Source organism: Bubalus bubalis, chromosome 1, assembly GCF_019923935.1.
Source record: "Bubalus bubalis isolate 160015118507 breed Murrah chromosome 1, NDDB_SH_1, whole genome shotgun sequence".
Lineage (NCBI taxonomy): Eukaryota > Metazoa > Chordata > Mammalia > Artiodactyla > Bovidae > Bubalus > Bubalus bubalis.
In genome coordinates, this window is record NC_059157.1 from 104,646,148 (window position 1) to 104,662,842 (window position 16,695).

At 39.2% G+C, this 16,695-nt stretch overlaps 1 protein-coding gene across 26 annotated transcripts in view; it reads right to left on the bottom strand.

Annotated features, from left to right (window-relative positions):
• The window catches only part of ZBTB20 (zinc finger and BTB domain containing 20), an 869,399-nt gene that overhangs the window by 316,465 nt on the left and 536,239 nt on the right, over positions 1 to 16,695 (bottom strand). For 4 of the 26 annotated variants that reach the window (XM_045166054.1, XM_045166515.1, XM_045166546.1 and 1 more), the window contains one exon: positions 9,958 to 10,891. The exons of 15 other annotated variants lie outside the window; for them this stretch is intronic. The gene's annotated coding sequence lies outside the window, so the exon portion shown is untranslated. Of the gene's footprint in view, positions 1 to 9,652; positions 10,892 to 16,695 lie in introns of all 26 variants that reach the window. 7 more of the 26 variants (XM_045166237.1, XM_045166637.1, XM_045166341.1 and 4 more) reach the window with 3 other exon arrangements.

Consider the following 16,695-nt stretch of genomic DNA (forward strand, 5'->3'; position numbering starts at 1 on the left):
AGAAACAAGGGTATCAGATTAAAATACAAATGGATAATACAGCTTGTAAGATTAAAGTCCAAATTTCGAATGGGAAGAAGGTACAGGCAGAGGCATAATGAACACAGTTCTGAGGATACTGTCTGTGGATCCACAAAGGAAAAATGAGGCAGACAGGAGGGCAGGTCTACTGTAGTGACTGGATATCAATACTGAGAGTTTCAAATTAGGCAAGAGGAGAAAAATAGCTAGCAGAGTCTGGACTGGAAGACAGAATAGTAACACTGAAATTAACATATAGGTAAAGCTTACGCCCAAGGCTGAGGTAAGCAAGCACTGTTAATTGGACAGGGTGTGTGCAAGTGTGTTTGCCTGTGTGTATTTGTGCATGCACACACATGTGTAGGTATTTCCCTGACATGTATTACCTGAGACTCTGTAGCATAGGAATAAGTGATGAACAGCAGGATGATAATGGTAATTATAATAGCAGCTAATGTTTATTGAGTACTTACTGTATATACCAGTAAAACATATAAATATTTTACATTTATTGGATCATTTACTTTGCATAATAATTTTATGATGAAGGTATCATCCTCATCTCCATTTTATGTACTAAGAAACTAAGAATGAAATAGCATTTCTAGGATCACACAGCTAGTGACCCAGAGACCAGAGAGTGACCCAGTCCCAGAGAGTCTGCCCTCCTAATCACTCTGCTATGCTGCCTAAATCCAGAACAATAGGAGAGTTGTACTTCCTCATGATGGAGCTTATCTATGTCTACATAATCTCTCCTTTTTTATTCCCATATATATAGATGATTTGAGGATACTCTTACTAAGAACAGTAGCACTTCTCAGAAATGTGACAATGACATATTATGTTGTTCAGGAATATAATGAAAATATTGTGGTAACAGATGAGAGAGATTCAGCTCTTATAGACTTTAATTTTTAATTATACTATGTAACCAACAAAGAAATATTGTGGTGAAGCAGTAGAACAATAATCAGGCTAATATGGAAAGTAAAACTTTAGTCTCTGCCACTAACTGTGGGTCCCACTATCTACCTCTCCATCCTCCATTCCTTTTCAAGGTGATATGAGGGTTTATAAGATAACCGAGAAACACATTTGCCTTATGAGGAGTCATAAATTCTATTACTATTGTGGTTTTCTGAATCATGATAATCCTTTGGGAATTTGTATTTAAGGCAGTATGTAGATGGATGACTCCCAAGTCCAGGAAAGAGAGTGACCAAATAGAATGTTAGCCATCATGACTGATAAGCTCAAACTCCAATGTCTAATTTTGTAGTGGCATCTCTGGACACAGTTGATAGTTAACATGGGGGTACAAACATTTTCATTAAAAACCAAAGAGAAACATACATAACTTTGAATCTTCCCTTGTTGGTCTCCTAGATCAATCCCAAAGCATCATCTAATAAACATGATGACAATTTGCAATTTTATTTAAATTTCTTTAGTATATAAACATTCAAGTCAATTATTTTGGCTTCCAATTTTCAGCTCGACTATATCTCAGGACAGAATGGACTCCTTAAACGTCTAGGGAATCATTTAGACGTGGGTCACTGTATCATCTGTACCTTACTGGGTACTACTCTAACTCTTCAGTACTAGTCTTTTCACAAGTGAGCATGGGTCAAGGCAAAGAGAGGAAAGAATGGGGCAAATAGTTACAAGCTGTAATCCCTGTTGTACAGGTAGGTCTAAAGGTCCCTACTTTTCTAGCCTCAACATGCTGGAAGACTCTGACCTTAAACAGAATAGAGAATGTCTTCAAGTAGGAAAACCAAAACACCTGTATTCTGAACCTGTTGGAGAGTTTCTGGCCCTTTTTAACATTTGACCTTCAATGAATAATACAACTGCTTTTAGCCCTTAGCTCACACCAGTTGCAAAGGTGGCAGATACCTGTCATATTTTAGGACAGCTTATCACCTTAACCCCTGGAGTGATAGAGTATTTATAGACACAAAGATAGAAACATAAAACACATATGTATAGGCAGGAGTTCCTTGGAGGTGGCGATTAGGACTAGGCAGTAATTTTAGCTTGAAGTTCCTATGACTTAAATAGCCACTTGAGCTCTGCTCTCACAGTTTACGATGTCAATGGAACCCCTAAATGAAATTACAGCCTTCTGATACGCAGCAGGATATCCTTTCTTTGCCATGCAATATACACGGCCAGAGAAATTGCTCTGTACATGGAGTTTCACTAAGGCAGAATTTATCATAAGGCTGCTCTGCTAAAATATCATTAGGCTGTTATTCACTGGATAACACATCTAATGACTCGGGGTGCACTTGATAGCCATGTTTCAGTGAACACACACGCACGCCCTGATGTGAACTGGGCACTCCAGTGCTTCAAAGCACTATCGATTTCAATTCTACCATAATTTACACCTGGCTTGTTTTGCCAATAGCTTGAACCCATGCTAACACTGGAACATACACATTCAAGTATTAGAGGAATCAGAAATGAACTGTGTTGCAAAATGCATGCAGCAGACTTTCCAGGATTCTGCCTTTATCATCTCCCTTAATGCTACTGAAATATCCTATACTATTTTCTCTGTTATTTTGTACATTTCTTCTGTTAGCACTGTCCATTGTTGACGGTGAGAGTAATCTCATATTTGTACAAACTGTGGGTACTTCCAGGGAAGGAACTGGGTGCTAGTCATCCTGGTTCCTCCAACATCTAGCACAGCACCTGGAGCATAATAGTTGCTCATAATAATTTTAAGTCTCTTCTTCCTTTCTCTGTTCCATAAATGTGGTTTACTCCAGGGGTTTGCTCTCTTTTGCTTTCTACCAATACATTTTCCTTGAGAAAAGTGCATTCTTTAACTATGATGCTGAAGCTGATGCTTCAGATGACTGCCAAACTTACATCTATTCCTGACCTATCTACCACTTTCCTGACTAAATCCAACAGCCTACCAGGCATCAGTCTGGATGTTTCCCCAACATCTCAAATTGAACACAGTCAAAGACAAATTTATCCCCTTCCTCCAGCCTACAAGACCCATTCCTCCTCCTCATAGCTATCTTGCTTAGTTGTGGAAGGCAGAAACTTGGGAGTAATCCGAAATTCCTTTCTCTTGTTGCCCAGCCCAAAGGTTATTAAGGTGTGTCCATTCTGCCTCTTATCTCTTGAATGTGTCTCTTCCTTTCTATTCCCGTAGTTATTGTCCTAGTTCAGAGCTTCATTGTGTTCTGTCTCAACAATTTTAGTTGCCTCCTAACTCATTTTTCTGTCTCTCTTCTCCCATTCCTCCACTCCATCCTCCACCCTGCTGCCTGGGTGATCTTCTATAACACAATTTGATCATTAACCTTCTCTACTTAAAACTTTTAAATGGCTCCCCACATACCCTAGGATGAAGTTAAAAGTCTTTGCATGGCAATCAAGACCCAACAGGATTGTTCCCTGCCTACATCTATAGCATAATTTCTCTACACTCCTCCACTAAACGTTAGTGATACTGGTCCCCAGCTCTGCTATGCTATTTCCTACTGAAGTGTCTTTGCCCCTGCTGGTCCCCTTACTGAATGTCCTTCCTCCCTCTGACCACTTGGGAAAATCCTTCAAGGCCTAGAAGGGATTTATTAGCTCTTTTATGAAGCTTTTCCTAACTCTACAGCAAAATACATTCAGGTAAACTTTTGCTATTTTGTGCCTCCAAGGTTCCTTGCGCATCCTTCAGTTATGATTCTTAGCATATGGCATTATCCCAACTTGTTTCCCTATCTGTCTCTCCACCAATGAGCAACTTGAGGTCATGTCTTTTCATCTTTGTATTGTCAATGACAAGACCAGACTTTCACAACAGCATGCTCAGGCTCCCACTGCCTCTCCTGTCACATCTACCACTCTGCTGCATGCCCACTCTCATCCTGCTACAAAGACTGCCTTGTTACCACTCAAACTTGCCTGACACAGTCTTGCTTCTTCACCTTTCTCAAATGTTGTCCCCTTAGGGAGGCATTCTGTTTCCATTATTTTAAAATCGCAACCTTAGCCCTCACACAACCATACTCTCTTTGTCTCTCTCCTCTTGTTTCACTTTTCTCCATAGTACTTACCAGTGCTATCTAACATACTTTATATTTTACATATGTACCTGTTTTTCATCTTTCTCCCTTGCCTAAAATTCAAGTATTTTGAGAATAGAGACTTCTGTTGGTTTTGTCTACTGTAGTATCCCAAGCCCTTGGAAAAGCCCTAGGTTCACAGTATGTGCACCTTAATAAATACTTATTAATAAATGAATCAATCTTTAACTGTTAGAACAATACCTGACACAGAATATGGTTCAAAAGTGTTTCTCGCATTAATAAGTATATGAGTGAATGAATGAATGTTAAATCTATGTTTAATGAATGTAATGAAGAGACAGTCTTTGTAATCTGATCCTCATAACAATGCTGATAAATAAGTCAAATGGGTACTATTATCCTCATTAGACAAATGAAGTAGATGAATAAGGTTAGGAGCCTAAGTTAAGGCAATGTGGGTAGTTGAAGCTTTGCTACTCTTTTTCATTTCACTGTTAAAAGGAAGAGACATTTTTTTTTTGCACTCTGTTCATGATGTATGTCTAACATTTATTACACTATTTTGGTTCCTTTTGACTAGGAAGGCAATTAACAGGAGATGCAAGGTGCTAACACTTTTTATTACAATTTGTGTCTTTCCTTATTAGGTGCTTTTCATAAAAACAGATCCTTTTCTTTCATTTTCAAAAGTGGATTAGGCACTCATACAATTTTGCCCCTCAGAGTTGTTTGTACATGACTACCCAAGAGGGCATCATGCTACAAATCCTGCCAGAATGAACTGGAAGGTGAGTGTGGCATTTGTAGATTGAAAATGAACAGGTTGTTTGGTGCCAAGTTTGAGCTAATGGAGATGTCCTCTATGTGTTAACACCCAAAGGAGAACATATTCAACAACAAAACATTTCAGTTTTTGGCATGTCTATGGAGAGTTAACTTTCCATTGTTCAAGGGTTAATTATCCATTATGTGAATCATTTCTCTTTCTCCCTCTGGCTGCTTATATCTAGGAATTCAGTTTACTAGAGGATAAAGGGGAAAAATAAAAAGAGAAGGAAATAAAACCAGTACATTTCATTTATATATATTAGAAGCTCTAGAAAATAATTCAATGTAGGAGACAGAATTAGATGTAGCTTAGTGATTACTAAGTTGATTGACCATTGATGACAGATATAATTAAATTTCACAAGATATTTTGGATTCTTTTAATTATTGTTTATTAGGGTCAGTTTGTTGTATATGAAGTTAGTCTCTGAATGTTATTTATGTCAGCAGGGTACCGTTTAGGGTGCTGGAATGGTTCCCTCTCCTCTGATGTGTCCAGAGCACCAAATGTGCCTTAGTATGCTCCAGCTTACTGATTGAAGAAGCACCTAGAGATCCCACCAATTTCTTTATGCATTCATGAGAAACAACTGCACTTGGCTATTTTCAGTTATTATCTGCCTGAGACAGGGCATTTAATTAGTACTTTTTAAGATAGTGGAAATGATTGGGCAGTCTGTCCTCTTGACCCTTTCTTTACTGTGTTGTCTGCCCAACCCTCTCCTGTCTAGTTCACGGGTATTCATAGCTAGTCCTCATGCCTTTCCACATCTGATGTCAACCTGCGCTCCTTAGATATTGAGTTTGAGGACAGGAAGAACCACTGACTGACTATAAGCAAATACTGACAAACTGGAGAAGTTTTTGGTCAATATGATACTTTACAGGTGAGTTTGGTACTTTCAGACTGCAGGAGCAGAACAGCAGAACAAATGTAGGTATTTGGCACCCTCATGAGTCCTAGGAAATGAATGGAACTACTGCATGCTCAAGACTCCATGTCCCATCAGAAATCACTTGGGCATTGTGGAGATTAGAAAAGCTACCTTGGCAAATGATGCCATCAGCTAGTTGGAAGATCTAATATGGGAGTTTAAAGGATTCAGATACAGAAGAATTTATTGATTTGTTTTCTGGACATATTTCTTCCGTATGATTAGCAATATGTACTCAATGTCAATACACTGCCATATAGATATCATCCATCCACTCATCCATTCATTCATTCATCACCTATTCATTGATCCTCCACTCAGATTGAGGCAATTCAACATTGGTTGGAAGGGAGGTAAATAAACATAAAAGGTAGCACCTGCCCTCTATCCACTTGTAGTTTCATATATATCAAAAACTTCAATACAAAGCAGTATATGATGTGTCAAATGAAAGCTACAGATTTTTAAAATGCAATTAATGTCAGAAGGGAAAGTTCACTTTTAATCTAGGTTTTTACAGAAAGCTTCAAAGAAAAAAGTGTGACTTCACAAGGATATGTCTTGGCTGGGTATCTTGAAAAGGTATCTGGGAAATTATAGTTGCTGATGTTGATATGTAAATACAGCATCAAAGTATTTAATGTACAACTAAATCACTGAGAAACTAGAATAAACTGGGTCATTTGATATAAATTCATTCTTACAAAATAAAGTGAATCATTAAATATATTATGAATTTTCAGATAATTAAAAGCAATTTCATTTCTTTCTACTTAAACTACTTTATACATATAGCAATTAATATTTTGAAGTTGTACATAAATAGAATTTAGGCTCATAATTTAACATGTGTGTTTGATGAAGGATAATTACCAATCTTATCAGCTAACCAAATCTTATCTTTTGCAGATACTGTTCATAAATATTTGTGTAAAATTTCTGTGTTGTCAGTGTGATAGAACGTCAACTACATTTCACTTATGGTTAATTTGTAAAACGTTTGATTGAGTTTAGAGGCAAGTGAACCTAGCTAGGATTTGGTTATATTTTTAATAGCTGAATATAGGTATGTTGCCTGGAGGAAGAAATGGCAATCCACTCCAGTATTCATGTCTGGAGAATCCCATGGACAGAAGAACTTGGCGGACTACAGTCCAGGGGGTCTCAAAGAGTTGGACACAACTTAGCAACTGAGCATGAGCACAGGTATACTGAATACAGATTATACACAAGGTAACATACATATATAATCACATGATACAATGAATCAGCACCTTCTTCCTAACGTTTAAAAACACGTGTCTTTTAAAAGGAATCACATAAATATCAAAAAACATTTCTATATAAATAAGAAAGAATAATTTCTTATTGAGATAATAATAATTCTGTCATGTAGAAATGTTATTTGAATCTATTTGTGACTGCCTAATTAAATGAATATAACACATGGGCAGTGCTTACAGCAAAAATGTACATGCAAGAAAATAGATATTTTATAACATGCATCTTCTGAAATTAAAATAAAATTTTTAGAATCAGCACTCAGAAAATTGAATTATCAATAGTACATTATGGAGGTTTATAACACAGGTTTTGAAAAGATCAGGAAACTATTTACAACCATTTCAATGGAAAGAAATACATCATTATCTTGCCTTTCTATCAAAGGTGTACTGATCAAACTAACTTAAATACTCTAACTCAGCCATGCAATTCTTTCTTCCACAGCCACGTGGAACTCCAGGTCTTGGCAACAATAAGGAAAATTTCTCTGGCAGGTTATCTTTTTAAAATGTCATCTTGGGATATACTCTTAGATATTTGTGTTTACCTATTTTCTGCTTAAATATGCTCACAACATTTTGTGTACAAGCACAGAGGATTTCAATAGTAAAATGTTTTCTAGATGTTAGCTATCCAGCTTACCCTGAGTGCAGTCTTAGCAGATATCATCTCTATGAGAGATAACGGACAATTCTCCCAGGAGTCTGTGGAGCCTGAGTGTTAACTGTGAAGGCACAATCTCACATAGGTCTTGGTAGTAATGGGTAAAAGTGAGTTACATTTATATATCACACTTTAAAAAATTTTAACACTATTTTCCCTTTCAGCTTCTTTCCTCAGAAAAACAGAGAACTAATGGAAAATCCCCAAGAAATATTCCGCATGCATGCAGTATAATTAACATGGCCTAGCTGAAATAAGCAAGCTTTCCATTAAATACCATCAAGCTTTGAGCATACTGGTCCTAATGAAACTCTGGGACTGCTTCCTATCACAATGACAGCTCAGGAATTTGATGTGCCTCACAAACTATAGGAACCATGAAAGTAAGCTGACTCTGTGTCCTAGAGGTCACTGACAGAGCCTGATGAGGCTGTAGCAGGGGTCAGTGTCTGTAAGGAACATGGGACTATATAAGCATGAGCTGGTAAGGAATCCTTCTGCCAGTTCAGGAGAGCTGCAGGAGACACAGGTTCAATACTTGGGTTGCGAAGATCCCCCCGGAGGAAGAAATGGCAACCCATTCCAGTATTCTTGCCTGAAAAATCCAATGGACAGAGGAGCTTGGTGGGCTATGGTCCACGGGGTTGCAGGAGTCGGACATGACTGAGCATGCACGAGTTCTATGGTTAAGAATCTGAATCACCCAGAGTAGCAAACAAAATTCCAAATGTAAGCATCGATGTGATATGCTGAATGATTGCACCAGCTTGGACAGGAGTCCACACAACAGGCACACACAATACACATCTGGTTAAATGCAAAATCAACTAGTGCTAAAGCATTTCCAACTTTGAGGAAGAATCTACTGGCAATGTGTTAATAGCAAGGAAAACTAAAACAATAAATTAGCATCTCTTTCCAAATATTTAAGAACATCGAGTGAGTGCCCCTTAGGCTGGGTTGTGGTTCTTGGAAGTTTTAGCCTATGAGAACCATATTGGGGACATCAAAGACTCCTCCTTGCCTCCAAAGAGCAATTCACTTCAGATGCTGCCACACAGTCAAATGCTTTTATGGCCACCATGTTTTTTTGGTTTTTATTTTTTCCACTCTTAATATTTTGGAACACACTGGATTCTTAAAATTGGAAAGAAAACAAGAAAACACAGTGAGATCAAATACCTCTGAAAAAGCAACTAAGTAGGGACCTGATGGTAAAAGATAAACACACGTTCCAACTGAAACTCCACTTCCAGGGAGAGTGTGAATTATTAACAAGGACATGGAAGGCAAGTAATGGCACCAGAAGCTGGTCTGTTGACTCCTCTGCTAGTCTCATATCACACAGCGTGCCACCACCCCCATCTCATTTGTTAGACAACTTCAGAGCACACTCAATCAGAGGCTCTTATATTGAGGACGATACTATATTTGGGTTTAATACTGTGAGGACAGTCATCTAGTTTTCCTGTGTCACGATGATAAATTTCCCTGGAACCAAATAAGGATTCCCCTTGCATTCTTCTGTTTAATATCATGAATGCAGAAGAATAAAGACAAGGGTATGACAAATAATATTTTCCAAAGGTTGGGTGGAGGAAGTTTCCCAAACGTTTAAAAACAGCCAGTTCTTAGCAAAGTGATCTTCAGAAGAACAGTATTAAACAATATTCTTGTTCCACGCAGCCACTTTTACTCCTTGCTTAACTGGGTACGTTACGTATTCTGAGCATAATGTAAATGTGCAGAGGAGAGATGCACAAAAAGCTGGTACAGAGAAACTCCAAACGGATCCTGAATCCCACTTTCACTTCCCCCTCCTATAACCCCATCTGCTACCTCCCAGCCGCACTCACTCACCTATCTTTCTCCTCCCACCAGCATGTTTGCTAGGCATGTCAAGGCTGACATCCATCGGTGGTAGCATGAAACCTAAGCCTGCAGGCTCCTCCTGAGCACAGACTCAAGGCTCAGCCATTGTCCATAGAGTGCTCTCAGCTGTACATAGTAAAATCTTCATCAGGCCGTTGGATTGTTTGGTAGCTTTTTAAAAAAAAAAATTCCATTTTTTTTCCATTTAAAAAACACTCGTTATTTTCTGACTGCCTCAGAGACACCAAGAATAGAATCCTTGACACATCAAATTCTGGAACCTCACCACTCACCAGGACTGTGGTTCCTGATCCAAGGAGTGTCGCCTGAGAATCAGCACAGACTCCCGAGGCTGTCCAGGCCTGGCAGCTAAGCTCCCTGCTTTGATTAGTTCGTCGAGTTCACGGTGTTCCAGAGTGCTGAAGCACAGAAATTAGGGAGGGGAGGTGGAAGGAAAATCACTGGAGCCTCTTACGATCTAACTTCCACTAACTGAGAGGAAATGTCTTATAAATAAACAACAGCAAGAGAAACAAAAAAAAAAAACCCATCCCGTCCTGCCAGAGGAATGTACATTATTGTCTCCCGACGGAAAACTTTACACCACACCAGAATGCAGCCATTTCTCCTGAAACTACCTCCCTCAAAACAGAAAGGAAAAGAGAATCAGAAAGAAAAGGAGAACAAAAAGAGATTTTTTTTTTCATCTCCTTGAATTCTGTTGGGAAGTTCATGTCAGTTCCCAGTAGACACATAAGCAGTTTCAACAGTGTCACTGTTCTAGGATTTCTTGTGGAGGCTGCTTATTAGCAAAATTTCATTTCTGCCCAGATGACTGCTGTGCCATCCGGACATTTTCAGAAGGGAAGTTCAGGGAAGGGGGGAGGGTGCGATTGTGGAGGAGAGGAAGAAGAGAGGACAAAGGAACATTCCTGATGAACCGGAATGCCCTAGACTCGGCCATGAAAAAGCCAGCCCCCGCCCACCACCCTACTATTGCTTGTTGAGGGCATGGTGATGCAGTGTGTTTAATCTACTTACTCTTTCTGCTCGAGAGGCTGAGGTTCCTACATTTCCAGCTCATGCTGGACTGTACCGTAAGCAACAAGTGAAATGAGTTCAGTGATCTCATTCTAGTCCTTCGACTCCTGTCCACATCGCTAAGCGACTGCACAGCTTGGCACAGGCCAGGATGAGTCAGCAGTCTCTGGTCATGAGAGGCCAGGCCTGGAATAGCAGGGGTGGGGGGGTGGTGTTAGGTCAGGAGCAAAATGAAGCAGAAAGGCAGTTTAGATGGCAGGGCTCAGCTCTGCAATTCACAGAGATACTGCAGGTCAAAATGAAAGAGCCTCATCAGCTCTGGGGTGAAGACTGAAGGACTGTACAAAAAGGAGCAGCAAGGGAAAAACTTAGAACAGCTGCCTACCAAACATAGCAAGAACAAATTAGAGTACCGCAGACCGAAAAAGAGGGCATCAGTAGAGCCCTGGAGGAGAAAAGATGCTCATTAAGATCTCTGTAATACCTTTTTTTCCATGTGCTCCTAAACTTGATTTAAGAAAAAGTGGTTACCTATACACTATCCTGTGGTATTTTGGTATTGCTTTCCCTATTTGATAAGTAGCAAAACAAACAAATAAAAGAAAAGCGGTACAGTAAAATCACAACAGGAAGCCTCATGTTCCATAAAATAATGTGATTATAAGTAAAAGCCTAGTATCTCAAAGATGTGCATTTGGGTCAATGACATCCTCGCAAAATCTGGTCACAAAATGGTTAAAGAGAAGCACTCCAGTTAAGCTTGGGTGGCAGTAGAGAAGAGCTAAGAGAAAGGAGAGAAGTAAGTTCAGTGTTGAAACACAAAGGGAATATGAGATGGTGTCTGTATTTCTGCTCCGTGGGGTCAGCATGGACCTCCATCAGCAAGTGACACTTCTTGTCAACAGGACTTTCCCACGCCTCTTCCTGTCAGGAGTACTGTTATATAGCAAGAGGAGAAGGAAAATAAAACAGCCAGAGGAAAAAAACAGGTTCAACCTAAAAAATAAATCAATTAACAGACATTTTTTTGGAGGAGGCTAATAGCCTGAATGAGTCAATGGATAAAGAAAAGACTTAGCGTAGGAAACAAATTCAGAGGGAGCGTTTCTAGATAAGGAAACTGAGGTGGGGACAGAATGGTCAGCAAATAGTGGTGATGGCCCCCAAACAAGGGAGAAAGCAACTTGAAAAGTCAGATGGGGTACAGCAAGAATTGCAGGAAAAAGAGAACACCATCAACAGGGCTGGGAAACACTAGTAAAAGATTTCTTTACAGAGCTTTAAAGAGAGCTAATAAAGACCCACTGTGTATTCCTATTATTGTCTAAAGATGAATAGTTGCATAAGATGTATAAAAAAATGTAGAATAATTTTTTAGTTTTCATTCCGGAGATCATTAAATCATCTCACCACCTCTTTGATAAATGCTTAACCTTAAGAAAATGAACTTTCTAGCCTCAGTTTTCTTTTTTTGAAATGGAATATTATCACCTTGAATTATTATAAAGATGGAATCAATGTTTGCTGATCCTTATCATGGTAGTATCTATCACAGGTTGGATACTCAATGAAATGCTAATTGTTTGTATCTTATTAACCTATCATCTTCCTAAGTACTCAGTGAAAGAATCATTTCCAGTGTTGTTGCAATAGATTCAGAGGATCCAATAGGAAGACCTTAAATCTAGTAAATTCCTCAGAGAACGTTGCTTCAAAAAGCTTGTTTCTATCTGGAGATTTGAAACGTTATGTATGAACACAGAGGATGTTAAAAACCTATTATGTTAAAATCTCAATTTGGGGTATCTATATTGTTCAAGCAGCTTGGAACTTAATAACACTAAGTAACTAGAAACCTGAAAAAGAAGAGGGATTTTTAGAAGCATCTCCAAAAGCAACAGGATAAAAGTGCTATTGGCCTTGACTGCATGATGAGGGTTTTTTACCAAAGGGGAAAACTTAGTCCAGTTGATCATCCCAGCCTAATTGATTAATTGTGGGTCTGACCATCTGGCTGATGAATGCTGACACCCAGCACTGATTACTGTGTAACACAAATCCGGGTGTGCTCTGCCTGCTGCCTCCCACAATAATGGCAACGCTGAACTTCAGGTTAGCTTATTCAGGCCTCTTGGCTCAGTCTCTTCATGGAACAGTGGTTGTGGCAGGGAATATTTTACTAGACCTGGTCAAGCATTATCCTCTCTTATTTCAGTTACCCACTCCTTTCCAACTCCACGCCTACCTGCTCCTGAGCCCTCTTCTTGTATATAATCACTTCCCATGCGAAGCATTCCATCTGTAGTTTTCATCATACTGTCTGACTCTCTCATTTCCGGTTGCTCTATTCTGAAACATATTCAACTTGTCTGAAAGACCCATACTGTTATTTCACAGGGTATCCTACGGAAACATTTTTATTGTCTCTCCTTTGTTACTGGTTTATTTCAAAGTATCCTGTGCTTCCAAATAAAATTATTTCACCTAACTCATGAGCCTTATTATGAGGCCCACATATGGCTTAAGTTTTCCAGGAGGTTAACAGAATACAAAGGTTAATAGAATATAATTCTTGCATCTTAAATCTACATTTGATCCTTAGGGTGTCCCTGGGAGAAGATTCTCCCTACAAGGACTCTGGAGCACATTTAAGTGCTAGGCAAAAGAGTCAGGCCCACGTAAATAACAGGAATCAATGGGAATGCCACACACGAACTAATCAAGACAACTTGTACATGGGAGAATTCTCAAAGTAAATCAAATCTGAATGTGTAAATATAAACCCTGGGGAATTACAACCAAATTATTTTATTATTTTTTTGTAGAAAGGGATGGAGGAGTAAACTGATAGAAAATATCTTTAGAAAAGTTGGCCAGAGAATCACAGTGAAAGAGAATCATTCATTTCCCCTCTCTTTTTTCTCGGACTGATTTCCATCTCAGAATTCATTTTTCTTGCTTCTCACAGATGCTGAATTCTTCTATGTTCCAGGCTGGGTTAGTGTTAATTTTCAGTAGAGAATGGCAGTAGCATGCTGAACTACAGAGTTCCAGACTGGGAGTTGGGAAATGTTTTTGGCCTGACTGTCAGTAAACAGCTATGTGTCTAGGGCAAGTCAAGTCCCTTAACTCCCCATGTCTCAGTGTCTTCATTGAAAAATGATAGGGTTGGACTGCATGAACTCCATAGTCTCTGCCAACATGAAGATTCTATGGTTCTATAGCTCATTTCCTTTTTCTCTCTGGCATCAACTGCTCAGCAACTCTGCTTCTAGTCATTTCCCTGCTCTCAGTTACTGATGGAAAAATATCGCCTTCATTTACTACCCAGTATTTGGTATTTGTAACCTTTCTCTCTCTCTCTTATTTTTTTTGATGCTAGATATTTTGAGTCATAAACATGAACATATCCAGATAGATGCTTTAAATTTGAAAGCATTTAAGGAGAATAGCTTTCCCATGTAGAAACATTTAGTGCAGCTCGGCATGGAGGAAGCCAGGCATCCAAAAGTGGAGCAAAGGGGCCAATTCACAAATGAGAGGAAGCCTTTCATAATAAGAGTCTCTAGACTCTCCAATTTAGATAGAGCTACCAAATTCTAGCTACTTTTCCAATCAATCGCAGACACCCTCACAGACACTTAGAACTACAAATTTGAGGACCAGCACTGGCAGTGATGCAGTTCTTATTTCACCTCCACCATGTATTGCCAAGTAGGATTTAGGATGGCATAGTAATAAGAGCCAAGAGGACAATCTGTCATTTATTTTCCTCCAAACTTTTCAAAATTTCCCATTTGGGCTCTGTTTCCCAGTTTTAATTTGGTAACTGCCATTTTTCAGCATTTCTTTTAACAGGTTACTAATAATTTCTGATACAGGATCTCATATTTCATTTTGTGCTGCTAGAACTGCTGTTAATATTTCATCTGCCTTCAATTCAGCTCTGAATCAAGGCTGCTGGGGTTTTGATACACAGTTAACACTTTGGATCTGGGGATTTGATCATCAGTGTTCACCCAGCTTGTCCATATATTTTTAGGTAAGAGTAATAGATTGTCTCAGAACTATCTCAAAGTGTGCTATACATTTTAAGGATATGTTAGAGTATCTCTTTCTGGATTTGGTATCTCTTCTGTGTTTGGTCTCCCAGGTAGCTTGCTATTTATTTCAGTATTAGTGTTCTGATAGCAGAGGGCAATGGTTCAGAGTCAGGCCTCACAGTCAGATCTAAGCTCAAAACCTTGCCCTGAGATGTACTACACAAAGCATGTTAGGTCAGTTCCTTAACCTTCCAGAACCTCTATTTCTCTATTTGTAAAATAAGGATAATAACAGTGTGTGTGTGTGTGTGTGTTAATCGCTCAGTCATGTCCTGCTCTTTGCAACCCCATGGACTGTAGTCTTCCAGGCTCCTCTGTCCGTGGAATTCTCCAGGCAAGAATACTGGAGTGGGTAGCCATTCCCTTCTCCAGGGGACCTTCCTGACCCAGAGACAGAACTCGCATCTCCTGTACTGCAGGCAGATTCTTTACCCTCTGAGCCACCAGGGAAGCCCCATCTACCCCTGTTGCTATGAGTTCTCAAAAAACCATGGGAATCATTATTTCCCTAGCATTACTAATCTAAATATTCACATTATAGTGTTATTATTTTCCAACATCTTTTCAAGGCCAACAAATTACTTTTGAGTCCAGGCTTTTGTGGTCTGCCTTTTTACAGTTTACATTTTACAAAACTCTCAGTGAGATCAAGTAAAATATTTTAAAATCAGATCCTTAAAACCATATGTACAGTTAAAAATAGTACACGCGTCATATTCTTAAGTCACTTTTCAATCTAGCATCAAATTCTCAAAACTCTTTGTTCCTCTAACAGCGAGGCTGGGATAAGGCCCATCATACTAATGCTAATCCATTCCATAAAGATATGATTTACTGCTACCTACTCCCGAACAATACATATTACTTCAATCTTTTATAGTCATGGAGCAGTCATGGTCCATCAGGAAACAGAAACCACACAGTAATTTGAATAGGAAAAGTTTAATATAAAGAATTATTAACTATAACAGGGGTTTGGAGTAATGAGGGAGTGACTAATGATAAGACAACTGTAAATTATATAAGATGGGCTCAATAAAGGACAGAAATGGTATGGACCTAACAGAAGCAGAAGATATTAAGAAGAGGTGGCAAGAATACATAGAAGAACAATACAAAAAAGATCTTCATGACCCAGATAATCATGATGGTGTGATCACTCACTTAGAGCCAGACAACCTGGAATGTGAAGTCAACTGGGCCTTAGAAAGCATCACTACAAACAAAGCTAGTGGAGGTGATGGAATTCCAGTGGAGCTATCAAATCCTAAAAGATGCTGTTTAAGTGCTGTAGTCAATATGCCAACAAATTTGGAAAACTCAGCAGGGGCCGCTGGACTGGAAAAGGTCAGTTTTCATTCCAATCCCAAAGAAAGGCAATGCTAAAGAATGCTCAAACTACCGCAAAATTGCACTCATCTCACACGCTAGTAAAGTAATGCTCAAAATTCTCCAAGCCAGGCTTCAGCAATAGGTGAACCGTGAACTTCCAGATGTTCAAGCTGGTTTTAGAAAAGGCAGCGGAACCAGAGATCAAATTGCCAACATCTGCTGGATCATGAAAAAAGCAAGAGAGTTCCAGAAAAGCATCTATTTCTGCTTTATTGACTATGCCAAAGCCTTTGACTGTGTGGATCACAATAAACTGTGGAAAATTCTGAAAGAGATGGGAATACCAGACCACCTGACCTGCCTCTTGAGAAACCTATATGCAGGTCAGGAAGCAACAGTTAGGACTGGACATGGAACAACAGATTGGTTCCAAATAGGAAAAGGAGTATGTCAAGGCTGTATATTGTCACCCTGCTTATTTAATTTATGTGCAAAGTACATCATGAGAAACGCTGGGCTGGATGCAGCACAAGCTGGAATCAAGATTGCTGGGAG